We start from the raw sequence: 21,365 nt of genomic DNA, 5'->3' as shown, positions 1-21,365 counted from the left end.
ATTCCCACTTGCAACCCAAGCTGGGAACTCAGTCTCTTACTGCCATTAGGTTCTACTTCCCCATTGATAGGACTGAGTTGGGAGTGGGGGAGGGGAGGAATATGACTGCATCTCTGATACATGCCTCACCTCTTTATAAGAATTTGTTGTGATCAAGCCCTGTCCTCTACTAGATCTGGTCAGCCAGTGGAAAAGGCTGGAATGAACTTGGTTTAGCCAGACACATCCACCTAATTCACATTGTCCCCATCCCCCAGTGTGTTGAACATTTGGCATTGCACATTTCCAAAATGCTTATCAGAAATGAGAAGAACAAATGTTACGGGAGCTAGAAAACAGTAACATTTCTGGGCCGAGCCAACCTCCTGGCAGCCACTATTTCCAAGCAAAAGCAGCACCGTTTTGGATTATTTGTTGTTGTTTACTCGTTTAGTTGTGTCCGACTCTTCGTGACCCCATGGACCATAGCATGCCAGGCACTCCTGTCTTCCACTGCCTCCCGCAGTTTGGTCAAACTCATGTTTGTAGCTTCGAGAACACTGTCCAACCATCTCGTCCACTGTCGTCCCCTTCTCCTAGTGCCCTCAGTCTTTCCCAACATCAGGGTCTTTTCCAAGGATTTTTCTCTTCTCATGAGGTGGCCAAAGTATTGGAGCCTCAGCTTCAGGATCTGTCCTTCCAGTGAGCACTCAGGGCTGATTTCCTTCAGAAAGGATAGGTTTGATCTTCTTGCAGTCCATGGGATGATTTAGAGCAGAGAAATGGCAGGCAGAAAAATAATTAAGCACTCCCTTCCCTCTATCCCAAATCACCCTCCCGATGGGGACTTGGCTTAGAAATAGGGGCTATAGCAGGCATCCCCAAACTTCGGCCCTCCAGATGTTTTGGGCTACAACTCCCATGATCCCTAGCTAACAGGACCAGTGGTCAGGGAAGATGGGAATTGTAGTCCAAAACATCTGGAGGGCCGAAGTTTGGGGGTGCCTGGGCTATAGTAAGGGAGATTGTTATGTAGAAGAGAAGAAGAGTTTGGATTTGATATCCCACTTTATCACTACCCGAAGGAGTCTCAAAGCGGCTAACATTCTCCTTTCCCTTCCTCCTCCACAACAAACACTCTGTGAGGTGAGTGGGGCTGAGAGACTTCAGAGAAGTGTGACTAGCCCAAGGTCACCCAGCAGCTGCATGTGGAGGAGCGGAGACGCGAACCCGGTTCCCCAGATTACGAGTCTACTGCTCTTAACCACTACACCACACTGGCCACGCCACACTGGTATGTAGTTTAGGGTAGCCACTTAGGCAATGCCAGAAAAGATGAGATGCATAATCAAAGTGGACAAAAAAAGGGCACTGATTTGCATAAAATCTGCATGTGCATTTAGTTCATATAACTAAATGCACATTTAGATATAAATACTACAATTTAAATGCATGGCATCTCACCATAGTAGGGAAGATTGTGACTAGGTAGCCTGTCTCCTTGCTCAGTCCTCTGTCCAAAGTGCAAACAGCTGGTTGCAACTTCCAGATCTCCCTTTCTATGGACATTTTATCTTTAATCTGGACCTGGTTGGGAGGGACCATAGCTCAGTGGTAAGAACATAGGAAGGGCCTGCTAGAACAGGCCAGTGGCCCATCTAATCCAGCATCCTGTTCTCACAGTGGCTGATCAGCTGCCCATGGGAAACCAGGAAGCAGGATTCAAGCACAAGAGCACTCTACCCTTCTGTAGTTTCCAGCAACTGGAATTCAGAAGCATTGCTGCCTCCAACTGTGGAGGCAGAGCATAGTCATTGTGACTAGTAGCCATTGATAGCCGTCTCCTATATGAATTTGTCTAATCCAAGGGCAGCCAACTCCCAATAGACTGTGATCTACTCACAGAGTTAAAGACCCCCTTTTCTGGGGTTCAGGTCAAAGTTGTTGAGCTTTTTTTAGGATGGAAAACCCTGTTTTGGGGGTTCACGACAAAGTTTTTAAAGCTTTTTTTAGGGGAGCCAAGCTTGTTGAGCTTCTTTGGGGGGAGCCAGTTGTTCTACCAGTGATCTACCACAGACACCCAGTGATCTCCTGTTGGACGTGCCTGGACTCTAATCCTATTTTAAAGCCATCCAAGTTGGGGGCCATCACTGCTTCCTATGGGAGCATCTGCCTCAGCACAAGGCAGCCTCCTATACTCTGATTACTTCAAACAGAGAGCTGTCCTCTGTAACTGGAGCCCCTCTAATGTAGTTAAGCCCTCAACCAGTACAATGAAATGCCTTTGAACGCAATGAAAAGGTTGGGGTGGCTTTTAGAGGGGTGCAAATGAGGCTTCCATTCCCTCTCTCTGTGTGTACACAAATGAGCATGGTAGGGGCTCCAATTGGGTCTTTGACCCAGGTGAAATAAACCCTAGTTTTGCCCCTGCAAGAGGAGTCAGTGCTCAATGCAAACAGGGAAGGGAGTCCATGAATATTTGGTTTTAATGTTTGTATTATTTTACAAACTGCTTTGGGCCACTTCTATTTATTATTATTTATTTCATAAAATCTAGATACTGCTTGATTGTAAAATAAAAACAGCAACCCTCAAAGCAGTTTACAGATAGAATAAAATAATAAAACTTGCAGGAAAAGTGAAAACGACAACTGTCGCACTAAAGGATCAACTTCTTACAAATGAGGCATGGGCATTATGTGACACTTGCAACAGTGTCAGTTCCGAAGAAAGAAAGAAAGAAAGAAAGAAAGAAAGAAAGAAAGAAAGAAAGAAAGAAAGAAAGAAAGAAAGAAAAAAAGAAAAAAAGAGACAAATAAATAAAAAATGTTGCTGTTGTTGTTGATGAGACCAGAAGGGGTGGGGTTTTGAGGGCAGCCAGAGCCTAGATTAAGTCAGCAGTGAAAATTTAGATTAGAAAAGAAACGGTAATATTATTCTGTGTTCCTTGCCACTGGGCAGCCTCTGTGCACTGCTGGCAAACTTTGGCTCTAAGTCCACAGTAAAACGCCACGTTTTAAGTCAGTGCATGTCAGTGTTATCCCTGGGTCATTGGTTTCTGCCCAATTCAAACAATGACTGAACAGCTGACTCAGCTGCGCCTGCCTCTCCCTCTAACAGTGCCTGACTGCAGCTGTACATTGATCCTTCCCTTATTCACTGAAGGATAAGCAAAGCCCTTCCAAACTGTCAAGCCAATGCCGATTGAAATGCAGCAAAAGCCATTTCCCAAGCACAGCTCAGCGCCCATAAATCTGCTTCTCATAAACGTTTGCTCACAGCCTAATCCTAACAGTCAGTCTTGCAGCATTAAGTCAATGTCACCCACTGGCCCCATCAGAAGCTCGGGTGCAATGTGGTCGGTGTAGTTAAAATGCCAACCTTGAAGTCCACAGCATGCTTCAGAGGCATAAATTGACCAAGATCTAGGCAGGGAATTTAGCCATACATCTTAATGCCGGCTCCACTAATGAGAACGGGCAGTTTCAGTCTATAATTGTAGTGCAAGAAAAAGCAAACCACAGTGGGCTGGAACTCTCTGCCTGGTTGGCATCTCAATGAGAGCCTGTGAAATGATTTCACCATTAAATGAATGGAATGAAACAAGGCAGCTCAATATATCTGCACCACACATCAATCTACCCTTTCTGGCAACAAGACCCAAGGTGACCGATTACCATGTTGGTCAGGCCCTCCTCTAATCCAGCCTTCCCCATTGGACTTGTGCAACTTTCTGTGATCAAAATGAATAGTGTGTTATTATTTAGTGGCCAACAGATAGGCACTGCTGATCAGCAGCCTAACAAATGTCAAACCCACAAGCTGCCTGCTGGGCACAACTCAAAGTGCTGTATAGGGTTAAAGCCCTATACAGCTTAGGCCCAGGTTGTCATATGTCCCATATGAACCTGCCTCATCCCCAAAATCTTCAAAGGAGGCTCTTCTCTCTGTCCCGCCACCCTCTCAGGCACTTTTCATGGGGACGCGGGAGAGGGTCTTATTGGTGGCTCCCTCCCTGGAGAAGGTAGACTGGCTCCTTCCTTGTTGTCCTTCCGCCTGCAGATGAAGACTTGTTTATTCTGACAGGCTTTTGGTAACTTCTTGAAGGAAATACTATCGGTATTTTAATAGATTTGTTATCATTTTCTTTTATGGTTCTATTACTTTTTAACAATTGTACATTTTTAAATGTCTGTATCTGATCTGTGCTGTTTTATTTTGTGTAGGTCCCCTTGAGTCACTGTCTGGGGAAAAGGCGGGATATGCACCATAACTTTCATAATAAAGGTGATAATAATTGTGTGGAATTACATCCCATTGTTATTTCACAGGTGCTACAGGTTTTGATACTACGCTTGTTTGACCACAGACAACAATGAAACAAAAGCACTCAGAAGGAGGAACATGGGAAGCCGCCTTACATTGTCAGAATGAGTCATTCCAGCTCAGCCTTGTCTCTACCTATTGGCATTTCAGATAGGAGTTTGTTTCAGCCTCACCTGAAGTTGCCATGGCCTTCTTCATGTGGGCTTCTAATAAACTACAGGAAATTATGCCTCTGTTACATCATCTTCAGCTCTTTTTAAATCCATTGATTGTTCTTGCGAAAGCAGCTGTTCCACCAGTCTTGCTAAAGCAGCTGTTCCACCAGTACGAGCATTGCTGCTTGCCAGATAAAACAATCTCCCCTCTCCTTCCCCACTCCACTGTTCTGGGTTTTCCCCCAACCTTCCAGAACAGATATGGGTGAGGCACAGGGGTGTATAGGGGGCAGAGAGGGGGAAAGACCTGTTGCTCTAGTGGGAGCCCTTGTGCTGGCTTCAGCCCATGCTGTTTGGTGATAAATAATTGGAAAATGAAAAAAAACTTGCATTGATCCAGACCTTGCAGTATTAAGTATAATTTTAGCAGGGTTCTTTGTCAGAGAAGGCTGTTGCAAAGACAACAACACTTGCAAATAATGTAATGCAGAGGTGCTGCATGGCCAAACTCAAATACTATTATTTTATTTTTGCCTTTTTTTAAAGTAGGGAAATTCATTAGAGACCCAGGAAGCTGCCTTATACGAAGCCAGACCATACACCCATCTAGCCCAGTATTCTCAACATTGGCAGGCAGTGGCTCTCCAGGGTTTCAGACAGGAGGCAATAGCTTGGTAAGATGAGTCATTGTTATCCCCATTTTGCAGGAAGGGAATTGTTACTGGTAGAAGTTGACTTCTCCAAGGCACCAAGTATTTTCATGACAGAAATGGGAACTGAAACCAAGCCCCCAAAGCTCAAAGATGTCATTCTGCCCATTAGAAAAATCTGACTGCCAGAACATAGCCAAATGCTTCATGTGGCTCTTGTCCGTGCCTGCAATATGTGAATAAATATATTAGCAAATCCTGCTAAGAATGAATGGGAAATTACTCTGAACACTTGAAATGGGTGCATCAATATTATTATAAATCTGTAATAAACATTCTGAACAGACATTGCAAGAATGGATTCTCTGGTGGTGCTTAGGAACGATCTGTTCCCGAAAACCCTGCCAGAATGTAAGAATCCTCCTAATATTAACAGGTCCAGACTACCCAGTCAAATACTTAGATTGGCACAGAAACTAATGAATAGGATATATAGCTAGCTAAAATGTCCAATACTGCAAGCCATAGGTTTATTACCCGGCCTTTGGGGTAGGTTACTATGGCACAACCAAAACAATTTAAAACCAAATAAAACCAACCACAAATACAAAAATCCTCATACATTAATAATTTTCAGATCAGCCACAAAAATACTTTTAAACTATAGGCATTATGGATTGTATAACACGATTTTTAAATGTTCTGTTACCATATATACTGGCGTACCATATATTTTTAAATGTTCTGTTACCATATATTCTGGCGTATAAGACGACTGGGAGTATAAGACGACCCCCAACTTTCCCAGTTAAAATATAGAGTTTGGGATATACTCGCCGTATAAGAAATATGACCCGGTGTATAAGACGACCCCTGACGTTTGAGAAGATTTTCCTGGGTTAAAAAGTAGTCTTATATGCAGGAATATACAGTATTTTTAAAGAAGACAAGAGGAAATTGTGCCCCCTCCCCTGACGATGCTGGACTCCAGCTGCTAAGAGCCCCAGTCAGCACGGCCAATGGTCAAGGAGGAACAACATCTGCAGAACTACAGGTTCTCTGTTCCTAAGTTAACATGGTCTCACTTGTAGAATATGCCTTACACACATTTTTTTTCTTGGGTATTCACACCTCTTTTGCATGCAGAAGAGACAAGGATGTACAGATCTTAAAACGCTGGCAATCTCATTTCTGGTCAGAGCTTTAAACGTTTTCCTTTCCCCTGCTTTTGCATTCCTTGCAGCAACAACTTCTGAGCCTCAAAGCCGGTACGGATATAAACACATATATTCAGATTTGATGCTATTACAATGGCAGCGTGAAAGCTTTTATGGCATTAAACCTGCCCTGATGATCTCTTTATGGTTTTATAGACTGCATTCACTCTAATGAAAGGATGCCAAAGCTGTGTTATCAGGGCAATTCACATTTTCCCTGGCTTTCATGGGCAAAGCATACAGATCACAAATGCTGATGCTGGGTTTTGGTAGGAGGCTGGTTTTTTATTTAAAACTCTTTTTTTCTATTTAAGCGGAGGTGCAACTGCAGCATGTATTGGGAATTAAACCTGAATGAAGGGGAGAAGGAAGAAGCAGCTCCCATCACTGAACAAAGGAGGCCAAGCATGGCACCATGGACCTTAAAGTCAGAAGGAAGATCTTTGGTGAATAAATTCTTACCACTTTAACAGGTGCACTGTGTATGTTTGAGAATGCTTTGGCATGAATTTAACTCAGATTTGTTTTATATTTCGATATATACTATGCTCTGCTCAGGAGCGGTGCTAGGGCTTTTTGCGCCCTAGACAAAAACACCTTCTGGCGCCCCCCGGACGCATGCGTCATGACGCACACACGCACGCACACCGCTGATGCCCCTGCGTCCCCTCCATTGGTGGGAGGAGCGCGGGCCAAGGGGGGAGCTCGGCACCCTACCGCCTGTGGAGGGGATGCTTTGAGTTCCTCAGCAGCAGCGGCTGGAGCGAGTGGCGGCGGCAGCAGTGCCCATAGCTGAAGGCTTCAGCTGTGGGCCCTGCCGCCGCTTGCTCGCTGCAGCCGCTGGGGAGCTCACAGCGTCCCCTCCGTGGGCGGGAGGGCGCTGAACTCTCCTTTTGGCTCGCGCTCCTCCCACCTGTGGAGGGGATGCTGGGGGCTCCTCGGCGAGCGGGCGGGGGCGGTTGGCAGCGCCCATAGCTGAAGGCTTCGGCTGCGGGCGCTTGCCGCCACTACCGGCGCGGGGGTTTTGCGGGGCAGGCTCGGCAGCGCCCCCTCCATTTTCACGCCCTAGGCAATGGCCTAGTCCGCGTAAATGGACACACCGGCCCTGGCTCTGCTATATTGACTGTCATTCGGATATTTTGTGTTAAGTTTTTGTTTCCCATTGTGCTGTTAGAAGCTTTGAGAAGGCAGAAAAAAGGGAATATAAGCAATAATGAAATGCACTACTTCCCCAAAGAGAGGGGCGTTCTTGAATAAGGCCCAGTCATGACCCTGAAGCACCCCACCACAAAAGAAGCAAGAAAGGCAGGGAAGGGAAGGCAGTGTCCTCCTTTCATGATAATGGACAATGTGCACTTCCAGACTTTTACTATTTTCAGGTGGGATTCAATCAAATATTGTGTGTGATATGCGTTGCACAAATATACACACAGTGAAGCATATGACCAATGAGTTGGCACTTATAGAGGAAATTCCCTCCCTCGTCCTGGCAGCCAAATATATTTCTGGCTGGCAATTGGAGCTCCCGTTTTTGTTCAGTTAAGCCACTTTGGCCCTCAGTTTATTCATGATGGACTTGTTTTTCAAAACGTTAATGCAAGAGAAAGGAACTGGATAATTAGTTTACAAATGAGATTAAGCGGATAGACACATTACATCCAAGTGCAATCAAGCTGCCTGCTTTACGAAAGCTTCCCAATTGTGAAAATCTCTGACTGAAGGAAGATTCAAAATGGTGGCCAGGCTGCCAACACAGCTGCTGCACACAAATTTGAAGCCCTTACTTTTCTACAGCGTCTTTCTGCATTCTCAATGTCAAGTGTTGTTGCTCTCCTAAAGCTCAGTATAGTGCAGGTATAGTTATACCATGTCCCCCCCCCCAACCCTGGCAATGCTCAGCATTGGGAAAGGCAGGTGGACAATCCTGTCCTGCTCCTCTGGCAGCTACTACTTTGAGATGAAGAAGAAAGGCATTCCCTCTGGTGCAACAGTAAGTGGGCGATGCCTCTTCTAAGGGTGCTTCCAGCTGGGTGCTTATTGTGGGACTGGTGGCCCTCATGCATGCAGCTTTTTTGTGGCATTCACACAATATCATTGCCATCAAAAGGACATGCAGTATCTTCTTCCATTTAATCCACGTTTACCCTTTCTGGGGGAAACAAGGACAACAGCACCTCCAGCAAAAAGAAAAGAAAAGAAAAGAAAAGAAAAGAGAACATATCAACAAACCGTTTGTAAATTAAGCTGCTTTCTGGAAGCACTCTATGACCATACCTTCCACCTGCAGTGTTTATCAGTATTTGCATTCATTTTTATGTATTTTACTTATAACTTTTATCTACCCTTTTCTCTCACAGAATTAGAAAAATATGCAACTTTTCCAAAACATGCAATTTGATTAATCTGAGCTGTATTATTAGTTGGAAAAAGGTTGCTTTAACTAATCTAATGACCTGATCAATCAGTTTGAGACTGCAGCATTAAATGTTAAACAGGTAGGTCAGTAGATAGATAAACAAACAAACAAACAAACAAACACAAAGAACAAATATGTCATTCTTTTTTTGTTACAGGTAAAATTCCCCTTGAATAGGGTAAGCCCAGTGCCCATCTTCAGGATTAAGGCTGCTTTGCACAAATAAATTGTAACATCTTCATCTGCCAAAGAAAATTTCTAATTTGGTTTGTGGGCCCAGAGAGGCTCCCAGGAGCTCCTCTGCTTTTGCAAGGTATTCTAGCTAGGGGCTTGGAGGCATGCCATCAGCAGGTTCTTAGGGTCCTGAATTACTCATTTCTGATTTCCACTGGGAGAGATGTTTATTTCTCACAGCTTGTTGTTCAATCAAAAGTTTTATTTTCTGTGTCACTTCGGTTCAGTAAGCCATGCACAGTCTCAAACAACTGATCGATACAGCTGCAGTGGTTGCTTACTGCGCAGCCATTTGACATTCAAATGCATCCAGCACACCATGCAAAGGTTTATCCGTCTGGAGGGAAGCGGGCAAGGAAGCCTGTGAAATGGGACATAGACTGTGAAGTTCTTCCTCCTCATTCTCATGAAAACAATGAGCTCACGCAGATGCGAAAAGGTGGCTTTTATATCCCCAAATGTTTTAATCAATTATCCCAACAGGCAAAGATACCAGCCACAGACTACAAAGACCATGAGCCAATGGTCTCTCTTTGCACCAAATTCAACCTCCCCTTTTCTTCTTCTTGATCCTTCTGCAGCCTTCAACTACAGTACCAATTATTCCATTCCTCTGTGACAATAAACTTCTTCAGATTATTGTCCTACCACTTTAGTTCTTTGTATTCCCCTCTGGATATTCATCACTCTTGTTCCGCCTTCATCAGGCTTACAACAGAACACACTTAGTTTCTGACAAATCCCTCTACATTTTCTCTCCTAAGTGAGAGTTCAGGAGTTAGAGCAGGCATCCCCAAACTGCGGCCCTCCAGATGTTTTGGCCTACAACTCCCATGATCCCTAGCTAGCAGGACCAGTGGTCGGGGAAGATGGGAATTGTAGTCCAAAACATCTGGAGGGGCGAAGTTTGGGGATGCCTGAGTTAGAGAAAATGGAATTTATCACATGGCACGAGGACAAGTTTATAAATTCTGCACCTCCATCCCCATTTTAATTGCTGTCCACAAGTTGGAAAACAACTTTTTGCAGTAGGGTGCCTTTTAGATCTCTGGAGATCCTCACACATTTTGGAACCCAGGAGGTGTAATCAAAATCTCTCTCCCCCCCCCTTTAAGAAAAACAATTTGATATACTTCAGATCATAGTCCTCATAATAAAAACAGGTTCTGGAGCTACATTCTGGTGATCCTCCCTTGCTTCAAATTAAGCCCTGGCCTTGATACAAATCCTACCGAGATAAAAGGGTTTATTTGGATCAGGCCATGTATTACTTCTACATCTTGGCTCTCCCATAGGACAGATGAATGCAGGTTTTAAGCTCCCAGTGCCTAGGACTGAAAGGGAACACGCTTCAATAACATGCCAAGAATCCCTCTTTTGATGATACTGGAGCCTTAGCTTGTTTTATCTTCATAGCTTATACTATAAATTCTTTACCGCGGAAATTAGATTGTGTGTGGCCAAGACCACCAACCTCCAATATGAGCTGCCTACAATGCCACATCAACCCTCACAGGCTTCTAAATGGGGTTTCCAAAGGCTATTAGAACATTGTGCCATTTATCTGTCTGGCTCTCCTATCTGGGTGAAATGTCTTCGGAGTTTGTGGATCTGATCTGTCGCTGCTGACATATACAAGGTGCACTTTCATCCAAGCCAATGTTGGAAAGGCCACAGAAAGTCGGGGATTTGTTGCTAGGCTACTAAATGGAGAGCCCCTTTGCCTGAGGGACAGATGCCTGAAAGATCAAGTCAAGGCCTCTGTTAAAAAATTCACTGTCTTTGTTTGTACAGTCTGTCCCCCCCACCCACCCACCCTCAGGATGCTAATGGTAGTGGCAGGATGTGTTTCCATGCCAGACAGCAGTGGTGATCTGATGTTTTATATAGTGTAGGTTTACAATGCCTGTGATGAGCTGAATGAGGGAAAACGAGCAATAATTGGAGCTGAAAATCAAAGCAGTCATAGGTAAAGAAAGTCACAAACCTCACAACAGGCAGAGGCAGGAAACACAAAAAGGTTTTTTCCTAATCTCTTAGAATTTTCTCTCCATGCTATTTAGTACAGATAAGTTATAGGACATCTGAGCATGCAACATCATGATGCAATAAATCCTTCTGTTACATTCCTCAAACATAGGTTGGTAGAGGTAGGTAGCCGTGTTGGTCTGCCGTAGTCAAAACAAAATAATTCTTTCCAGTAGCGCCTTAGAGACTAACTAAGTTTGTCATTGGTATGAGCTTTTGTGTGCATGCACACGAAAGCTCATACCAATGACAAACTTAGTTGGTCTCTAAGGTGCCACTGGAAAGAATGTTTTTAATAGGTTGGTCCTTGTCATTTTCCTTGTCATTTTCAGAAGGCTTTGTTCCTGTGATGATGATGATGATGATGATGATGATGATGATGATGATATGGTTCTAGTCCCTTGATCGTTTCTTGTCTTTACACAGTCATTCCAAAGAACACTGAGTTTCTTTCGGAGCATTGTATATTGAATTTACAGTGTATTCTGGGATCCAGGCTGAATCCGCAGAGAGAATTGGGAAAGCAAAGCAGAGTTCAGGCAAAGAAGCAGGACCACGGACAGCTCCCAGTGGAGCTGAGCCACTCAGGCTGGATACAGGCAACCCAAGGGAGGGGGAGATAAGTTTTCAGGAGAGAGTTGCTTTTACCAGAGGAGTTGGCCAAGGTTTTCCAGTTTTTAGACCCGTGAGGCTCTTCTCTTCACAGCTTCCTGTCAGCTGCACCACCTAGAATATCTTGGAAGTGATGTGGCTGGCATGAAGTGGCATGGGGCTCTGTCCATACCTTACCGCCAGCCGTATTTCCTGCTAAGACCCTGTAAAGGAAGTGACAACCATCTTTGTAACATTTCAGAGAAATCCCACGTCCAAGAAAGCAGCAGAAAATCAGCCCATCTTTCTGCAGGGGAAGACTATTTTGGGAGAACAGGATTTCAATTAATTAATCAATATGCATCCATTTGGCACCTGCTTATTATTCATGTTTAGACACCCTCAAGTCATTCTAAAAGAGCACCTCTGCCCATATGAAGCTGTCCACGAACTTTGGACTTCAAATAGGTCCTGCTCTGCATCTTACAACCAGCAAAGGTACAGCTGCTTCCTGAATCATCCATGGGCTCTCCTGTAATAAGTTTAGGTTCTGCATCTTCCACCTTGGAATGAGACAATCCTGGTGGCTCCCTTTCTTTGTGCCCTTAGACATCAATTAAAACCAATATTGTGCTTCTCAGAAAGATTTCCTTGGAAAAATTGCCTTACTTGTTCTTGATTTATTATCACTGCTGCTCAGGGCTGGTCTAAGCCATTTTGCTGGCTGAGTTGTGTCTGGTTCTGGTTGCTGAATTAATATTTCAACACTGGAGCAGGAGGGTGTCCTGCACTGCTGCAGAGGGTACTAAGCTAGTTATGAGGGTGCAAGACAGGACACACAGCACACATAGCTCTGCCTTCCCATGGTAAAGCATCTGCTTTGTATGTGGAAGGTTGTAGGTTCAATCCTTGGGATCTCAAGGTAGGGAGAGACTGGGAGAGACTCCTGCTGAAATCCTGGAGAACCACTGCCAGTCAGTGAGGACACTGCTGAGCCAGATGGACCAACTCTGGGGCTTCAGGAGAAACAGCTTGAGATGCTTGCCTAATGGTAGTGTCAGCCCTGCTGCTGCTGCTTTTTATTGGGGTTCATAAAACTAATTATAGCTTGATGGTTGATGAGCACCTTGAAGTTTCCCTTTGGAGGGATGGGCAGAAAGGTGGAACATAGATATTTTGGTAAACAAGCAAATAATGAAACCCAGTAGGGCTTGGCCAGCATAATGCGTGAGCTGGTTGTCAACCTTGCATCATGTTCCAGAATCTGATGGCTTCTCCAGCAAATTCCTGAATGTATGTGGAAAGAGTCCCTGAAAGAAGACAGGCACCACCCACTACAATCACAGTTCAAGCAGATGCTGTAGGTAGGATAGTAAATTTCTTCCAGGTCTGTCCAATTCTCGGCACGTCCTTAATAGACAGGCACTTTATATATTTCCTAGGGGGGGAAATGTCCTTTCAATTTCCCCAAAGCACAGTCATCAGCAGAGAACATTTGCTAGGAGATAGCAGACAAGCGCAACATATTGTCCATGCTTCTTTAAGGAATTACTGCTTTCCGCTGGGAACCCTAATGTATATTGCTTGGCCACGATGGCAAGATTACTCCTAAGTAGCAGGGACGGTATTACTAATGTGATTAGTTTTTTAAAAGGCATTAATATTTAAAACAACTGTTAGCGCCGTCAGCCCGGGATGTGAGGCAGATAGTACAGTAAAGATGCGTGAAAGCAAATTTGAAAGGAGATCTAAGGCCTGGGGCAGGTTTTTTAAAAAGAAAAAAGGGGGGGAAATGACAGGGGGAAAACCAGCAACGTTTCTGCAGCACAATGGATTTGATGTAGGGAGGCATCATTCTGCTTTGTGAATTTATGAGCAGGCCCAGATTTCTGCCTTTGATTTCGTCATGGCTCTCATTCTTTAGGAGGATTTAAGGGGAAGGACTTCTGTTAACTTAGGCAGCTATACATATGTACTTATCACAGTTTTTCACAGGCATGGCAATTATGTTAGGCAAACTGCTCTCTCAGCAGCCGCTCCCAGTCTGTAACATGGGAAGGATGAAACGGATCTGCCTTAAAAGAGCTGCTCTAAGAAGGACCGCAATATGGGCATGGGCCACTCTAAACCAGGGGTAAACAGAAGGTAGATCGGTACCTTTTGGGTGCCGATTTCTGGGTGATGTGAAGCATAGGCTCTGCTTTGCCTAAAGTACAAATTTCATTATGATGCTGGAAGCTGCCCAGAGTTGCTGAGGAAACCTAGCCAGATGGGTGGGGTATAAATATTACTACTACTACTACTACTACTACATAGTTTTGCAGGCAATTCATCCAAATATACCGGTAATGCATTCTCAATACTATTTCCACTAAAATATGCATTTTTATACATACTTCATCCTAATAAATGTATTTTTGTACCTATTACTCAACTGGAGAACAGAATTGCAATAATCATATAAGCTGCATCTCGAAGGATGTCTCTGTTTTGGTTTCTGTATTCTTTCAGAAAGCGCAAAATTAGGCAGGTTCGTCTTTAAATAAAAATTTTATTTCTCCGCCAACCCTAGCTACAAAACAAGCATGCAGTGCAATCCTAAGCATGTTTACTTGGAAGTAAGTTGGACTGACTTCAGTGGTGCATACTCAGGGAAGTGTGCACAGGACCAAAGCCCTCATCTAAGAAAAATCAGGCTCTCATAAACATCATCAAGAGCCTAAATAAGTGCATAGTTTAAATGTGCTGAGTAGCCAATAGATTGCATTGACTTCAATGGTAGCAAGTGTGTATTCAGCACTTTCACAAACTTAGCCATTTATTTTCATGCCAAGAATGGATTTGGAGGGCTAGGGTCAGGCAGTAGATATCTATATATTTATCTACAGCTACTGCTATCATGCTCTAGCCATATAATCTTAGTACCTTGGATTAAAGTACACAAGTTTACTGACCTCAGTATCCACCCAGGAAAATAGAGATTGTGCCCTAGAGCTGTGATGTGTTCCTAATTTTTATTAAGGGTTGAAAAATGGAACATTCAGACTAATGTTCATCAACATGTACAGAGATCAATTACAGTGGGAATCAAATCTCCCATCTGTGGAACCTGGGTGCAAAGTGTTGGGCAACTAAGGAATTCATTTCTATTTTCTTCTTGTTTGGGGTATTCAATAGTTTTAGTGGATCAGCTGCTCTGTAACCTGTCAACCAGCTATTAGAACACCTGCAGATACTTTAGGACCCTAAACTTAGGGATGGATGGTCGGCCTGTTTCTGTCCATGTTACTTTATGTGTTCGATCATAAGTATGTTCTGCCCTTTTCCCACCTTCTATTTTTTTTAAAAAAAGAAAATGCATTATTATTTTTCATTTAAATTGTATGTATTTGTAGACACTTTAGACCTAAAATGCCTATTTTTGCAAACTTTCCTATGCATTTCCTATGCAATTGTATGCATTTTTCGGAACCCAAACTGCACTGCAAAATTTGGAGAAGTGTATAATTCCATTGTCAGCTGTGTTCTGATATGGCTATAAGTCTGTGAGCTACAAATTAGATAAGTTTCCTTTAAAATGTGAACTGAACAAAATTTACCTCCATATCTTCCTAAAACACATTTAGTTGTGTCCCCTTCCAAACCCATTAAAAACTGCAAATGGCTGTCAAATTTGGTAGGTCTATCTAGCTCACGTTGGTTATTTGGAGCTACGGATTGTGACTGAAATTGGTACCCATTTTGTTACATGACAATAGAAGCTGTTCAGCCAGTCTTAGAAGTTAGAGCAAGCTGCAATGTAGCCCCGAACAGTTTAGAAATTAGGAATAGCTGAAATAAATTCCCTGCCCTCCCTGTGAGATTTGCTTCCAACTGTGAACTGGAGATACTCTGACTCCCAAGTGTGTTTGCTGTGCCACATGGAAGTGGGGAGTCGGTGCAATGATGGCTCCACCTCTTACAAGGATAAATAGACCTGCAGGTATTTTCTAAAATTTCTTCCATAATAGTGCCCTGCAGAGAGACATTGGGCTGGTTCACACTCTGTGCCATGGTTTAGCATGTCTGAGAGTTCCTGGAGAAGAGATCATGACCACGCTAGTCCTCCCCTGGTCATTGTGCCACTGCAAACTAATCCATAGTTCAGTGAGCCTCTCGTGTGGATTGTCTGTTCCAGACAAATCATTTGCTGTGAACCCAAGAACGAACCTTGGTTACCAGATCTGGATAACATATTAACTAAACAATGGCTTAGCTTATGTCAGAACAGCAGCACAAGGACAAGAGGAGGGATGTAAGGGCCATAATCTTATCTCTAGGGACCCACATTGCTCATGCTTTGGTATAGTGTGATGTGCAAACCATGCCATAATCAGCAAGTCTGTCTATTACAGCAATTCCCCCCCCCCATCATCTATTTGAATGTCCAGAAACCACCATACCTGATCATCTAAGGAAACATACACAACACTGCCATCCTTGGCAAGCCTTCAGAAGCAAAGGGTCAAGAATGAATATATAGTGCTGAGCAACAGCTAACACCAGACATCCCCAAACTGTGGCCCTCCAGATGTTTTGGCCTACAACACCCATGATCCCTAGCTAACAGGACCAGTGGTCAGGGATGATGGGAATTGTAGTCCAAAACATCTGGAGGGCCGAAGTTTTGGGATGCCTGGCTAACACAGTTATTCCACAATTATATCCATTTCACTAAGTATACCATAATATGAAGCAGAAGCTTCATGTATCCTAGCGTACAAAAATAATATTCACCCTCAGCTCACCAAATGCATCTATTATCTTAGGGTAAATGCCAAACAATTTGAGTGCCTTCCTTGTGGAATGATTTTCATGCAGAAAGCAGAGCTCCAGGCTACATGGGCTACTGCCTTTATATACATACATATGCATAGTAAGTGAGGTAGCTCCTTTGTGAACACAGAGTACGACTACAAGAGATTTGCATTGCCAAGTGGATGAGAGCAAACTGAACCATGCTCATCAATTCTCCTTGCAGTTCAATGGTGGGGGGGGGGGGGGAAGCAGATCAGCTCACATACCTCTTCATGCTGTACGTAGACCATTATTTATTTAGCTACAAGGTTATGCTTGATATATTATTTATGTGACATGCATATTTATCAGAAGAGAGGAGAAATAAATTGCCTGCTGTCTGCTTCAGTCCACCTATGCCAAAGCTTCTCCCTTTCTTCTGTGACCCTGAATAAGCTTTCTGGATCAATGATACCTCTCATGTATTATTCCCACGCTGCCCCTCAAAAACCTGACAGCCCAAACAGGCAGGTAAACCCCTCCAAATGTGGTCATAGGGAGGATGCTGCAGCAAATTATTCGGCTGCATCTTTGTTATCCCGCTTCCAAATTTTCACCTTGCAGTTCCTTGCACATTGAGATCAAGCGCTTCCTGTAATTTCTTGTAGCGTAATTGTTCACCTGTGTGTACTTCTTTGTATCTGCATGTGAAGACAGGCTCTGGCAGATTCAGCAGACAGGAGCAATAGTGGGTCCAATGCTTTAAAAAAGGCAGTTCCTACACGTGCTGTACAGGAAAGTGAGGGACAGATGGAACTCCTCAACCTCAGAAGGTAGCCCATCTGGGAGAAGGAAAACTCTGGTCCCTAAATTCCCACTGCCTTGTGGGATATATTTGGGAGAAGAAAGGGCTAAGGAACAAATCCTACACAAATCCTACACAAATATACAAATATGTGTATATTAGGAGAAATGTGCACAAAAAGGATGGTCAATTTTCATGGGACTTATTGTTTTTTGTGTTTTTTAGAAAAAGTTTTTTTCTTAACTGATGCAGAAATGTGGGGACGATGGGAGAAACAAGAAATGGAGAGAAACCGAAATTGAAAGGTTCACCCTGTAGAACAGGGTAGGCAAACTATGGCCCCTGGACCGGATCAGGCCTACCAGGGTTCTAAATCCGGCCCACCTGGCCATTTAAGAACCTGCCACGAAGCTGAGACTCCCGGAGATGGCGACGGGAGGAAGAGGTCGAGTGGCGGCGGCTCTGCCAATCAAACGCCGCACCTGGTTTACCTCAGCGCTGTGGGGGGCACGACTCTGCCAATCAAACGCCACGCTGTGCTGAGGTAAACCAGGCGTGGCGGTTGATTGGCAGAGATGCCACCGCTTGGCCTCTTCCTCCCGCCGCTGTCACCACCCTGGTGCTCCTGTGGCAGCTGCCACTCTGTGTCCACATGAGGGGGGCAGCGGCAGCATTCCAGGAGGAGGACAGCTGGCCTGGGCTGGGGCTCAGCGGGGCCGCCGCCACCGGGCTCCCATTGGCAGTCGATGTGACGGTGGAGGATGATGAGGCCGGTGGTGAAGTGGCCCAAGCGGCAGCCTTCACCTCCGGGGAGCAGGAGGATGAAGGGGTGGAAACGCCCGCACAGGGCGGCAGCTGCAGGTGAGGCACCAACTTGTCCTTGTCTCCATCTCCGTGCTCCTTGAAGAGGTGCACCGGGCAGTGCATGCCGCTCTCAGCCAGCTCCTGCAGGCTCCTGGCTTCCGAGGTGCCTAGCTCCCACAAGTGCCCCCAACAGTGTCTGAGAGACCGTGAACTGGCCACCTGTTTAACAAGTTTGAGGACCCCTGCTGTAGAACAACTTATGTTTCTACTTTATTGAAATATTTTTAAACATAAGGCCTAATCAAGTGTACACCTGAAAACCTGTTGGCTGCTCATGCCAGCCCCACTCCCAATGTCCCTGTCCCTGCTGGGTGCAGTCTCAGACCTTTGCACACTGGGCAGAAGGTATGAAGGGGGAATTCTTCCTGTATACTTAAGAATCCTTCCAGGGAGGCTGGAATTCCCCCTTCAGATTTCCCCCTTCAATGCAGGAAGTTCTGGGGTGGAGCTGTTGGTGTTGGCACACATAGGGAATTTGGGAGTATGGCCAGCAAGTGCAAACTCATGCATGCTTTATCCCACACACACATATGTTCCCTGGACACCCAAATAGGGCTGTACTTAACAAATTAATCTATATAACTGGCTTGTTAGCTGTTACAAAAGCCTGGCACATTAGATTTATCATGGAACGTAAGGCACCCCAGCTTCCTTAAAACATACAGAACCTTTTGACAACATTCCACCCAAATTGAGTTTTAAACCATTGTTTTAAAAGCTTTATACTTTCCTAATTTAGATGTAACTGCCTGCAGTTCACAGCAGCTGAGCCAGAATAGAAATGGTTCTCTGAAGGCAGAAAGTTTGCAAAGCATCCCCCTCAGTGCCTGTTTTTCTGCAGATATACAATGCTCTTACATTCCCTCTCATGGAGTTCCAGGGGTTAAGATTCATGCTGTTCAAGCTCAGGATTTTTTTATTTTTTTTTTACAAAGATGCTTCATGGCTCGCACATCAGGACAAAAAAAGAACTTTTCTCACAGTGATGTTTTGTCAAATAGCACCCATGTAATTTTATCAATGGATTCCATTCACAAAACCAAACCTTCCCCTTCACTGTATCTGATATCACACACTGTTATTGACAGTCCCATCAGCAGCCTCAATACAGCAAGAAAGCAGGCCATTCACTACTTGGAAAATTATCATCCTTTTGAAAAGAAGAAAGAAGAGAGAGGGAAAAAGAGAGAGAGAGAAGAACGGAGAGCATGAAAGAGAAAACAAAGTGATCCTGTCCCTGGGGAGTAATCTTGAAAAAGTCATTATGCTAAATTGCTTCAGTAAAGAAAAGAAAACCACACAACACAACAATCATTTTCATAATAAAAAAGAAAATCAAAGTGATTCTAGTTTTGTGGAGTAAATAATTGATTGAAAGCAACAGGGAGAGTACTGAGCATTCAGAAATCCATTCCTTTCCTGGGCCAAAGAAGAGAAAGCAATTTCTTCTGAATAAGGCTCAAACAGCATGTTGCATGGAGTTCTGAGATTCTTTCTTAATCTACATCATCCCGCAAAATTTAGTGGCAGCTTAACATTTCCACTCAGTTGCCCACTCAGAATCTGGCTGTTCCAATTTCAGGTGAGGGGAGAGAGAGATGGAATTTCCACAACTTCTCTGAGTGAAAAAGGAGGTTGATTTTGGACAGAAAAATAACCAAGGGTTGGTGGCAAAGTAGAGCTGACTTCTAAGGGACAAAGTTCCTTAAGACTACTTAGCTACCGTTGTGAGGAAGAGAGGGTAGCTGATGGGTGATTTTAAGATGAGTAAGACTGTGACTAATACCAGCAATATTCACAACCTCACAGTCCGATCCAGTAATGCTTTCTCTTAAGGAGGTTAGAGAGAGTGCATGTAAGTAATGCTAATTTATCTGAGCCTGGAGAATTTAAGCACAAGTTTAACATTTTGCAGAATGCCATCATTATGTTTCTCATTAACTTTTTCACACCCCCTCCAGGATATGTGTTGTGGCTTTGATCCAGTTTGTTATTTTGTTACTTTGCAGCACTCATGGGTTGCCTGACGTTGCTCAGCATGGGTAGCTCAATATCCACCTTCTGGGGGGGGAAAAACTCATGTCGGATTGCCACTGCTTTCTCCCTCAATGCATTTCCCTACAGATTGGGAAGCTGTATGTGGCAGGAACTGCTGCCATGTAACAGAGTGTGGGGATGGGTGGCTCTACAGACCAACATCAAGAGACTGATGGTCTTACTCACTGTCTCCATTAGTGCTAAACACGGGATGTTCTGAGAGACTTTCAAAAGAACATTGTTAGAAGCCGACTGCATATTTAAATGCACCGTGACTAGGAATTAAGGTATCAATACCCAGAGATACCAGATCCTGACAACGGTAGAGACGACACACCTGAACTTTTAACAGGTGTGGCAAGTGAGTCTGAGACTAATATTTCCCTAGACTCCTAAACTCTGGGCATTCTAATTCTGTGGAGGGCGGGGTGAATCCTGCCTGTTATTTGATTTTAAGGGGAGGGGGGGGAAATCTCATTATCAGTTGCTAAAATTATCAGTTCTATTACATTTATAATTCACACACACATACACACTCCTGCCCTCCCACTGTCTAATACTTTTAGGGACATTCAGAGTTTGAGGTGACACCACCTGCCCACTTCTCCCTCACAACTTTGCCTTTATCTCTTCTTAAACCCTGCTAGGTTATTAATCTTCCCTCAGTCTCAACAGCAATTAGCGCCACAGCATGTGAAAAAGATTAAAAACTCAAAAAAAATTAAAATGAAATATCTCACATTGCCAATTTATTGGGATTATGCTTTAATATTGTGGAAAAAGTAAACTAATAGTTTCATACTCAACTTTCTCAGTGTCTTGAGTCCTAAGCTGTTTATTGCTTTCTCCTCCTCCGCCCCCCCCCGCGCCCTCCCCTCCCCCTTGGTCTCTTCATTCTGAGCTTGTCTTTACATTCTTAGCTCCTCCAAGCGTGGAAATAATACCACGGGCCCAATCATTTTCTCTGTGCTGCTTCCATCTTCTCCTAATCATTTGGAGCTGAAGCGATCAGAGTAGAACACTGTGATTGTGACCTGCTTGCTTAGAGGGTCACATCGCATACCACTCAGGGCCTTGCAGTGGATTTCCCCTGACTTAATCCTGTCCATAGCTTCTGAAGCCTCCACAGACACTGCCCAAACATCCAGATCCAAAGGCACAAATATCACACAAAACACCTTCCTCGCCTCACGTTTCCAGTTTTTGCATCCTCAAAAAATTAATGCTTCTCTCATCCGTCTTGAATCTATCACTTTTTATAAAAACAAACAAGCTAATATAATTCTC

At 44.1% G+C, this 21,365-nt stretch overlaps 1 protein-coding gene across 1 annotated transcript in view; it reads right to left on the bottom strand.

Moving 5' to 3' along the window:
- GRIP2 (glutamate receptor interacting protein 2) overlaps nt 1-21,365 on the bottom strand; it is a 380,534-nt gene that overhangs the window by 273,924 nt on the left and 85,245 nt on the right. The window lies entirely within an intron of this gene.

Source organism: Zootoca vivipara, chromosome 2, assembly GCF_963506605.1.
Source record: "Zootoca vivipara chromosome 2, rZooViv1.1, whole genome shotgun sequence".
Classification (NCBI taxonomy): Eukaryota; Metazoa; Chordata; class Lepidosauria; order Squamata; family Lacertidae; genus Zootoca; species Zootoca vivipara.
This window is presented reverse-complemented; position numbering and strand designations above follow the sequence as displayed.